The sequence below is a fragment of the Ranitomeya variabilis genome, chromosome 7 (assembly GCF_051348905.1).
Source record: "Ranitomeya variabilis isolate aRanVar5 chromosome 7, aRanVar5.hap1, whole genome shotgun sequence".
Lineage (NCBI taxonomy): Eukaryota > Metazoa > Chordata > Amphibia > Anura > Dendrobatidae > Ranitomeya > Ranitomeya variabilis.
Genome location: NC_135238.1, coordinates 60,738,109 through 60,738,630, shown reverse-complemented (window position 1 = coordinate 60,738,630; position 522 = coordinate 60,738,109).

The window sequence follows — 522 nt, the reverse complement described above, 5'->3', positions numbered from 1 at the left end:
TATTGTCTCATGCCTATTCCTGAACCAGGAGAATGTGACAAGTGCTGTGTGCCATACCAAAAAATAGTAACTAGTCCCTGATTGGAGTAATAACATGGTAAACTCACCACACTCCGGTGTATGGGCACAAGTAGCAGCCCAATATATAGGAAGAATTTGGCACACAAATAGAGAATTTCAAGGTGATTTGCAATCCAGTGAAAACGTAACGTTTTGGTCTGTGCCTAGCCCTTCCTCAGATGCATGGATTTCCACCAGAGAACAAGTGTAAAGGGCTGCTTATGAAAGGCTTTAAAGGGCCACTGTCACCCCCCCCCAGGCGTTATAAACTAAAAGAGCCACCTTGTGCAGCAGTAATGCTGCAGTCTAACAAGGTGGCTCTTTTAGTTTTTGATTAAGTTATTACCGCAATAAAACGTTTTAAAAATTGGCCAAACGTACCAGCGATTGTACCGGGAGGCGGTCCGAAGCGTCCTCTATGAATCTTCAAACTGCCGTCACTCTTCTCTTCAGGGCCGATGG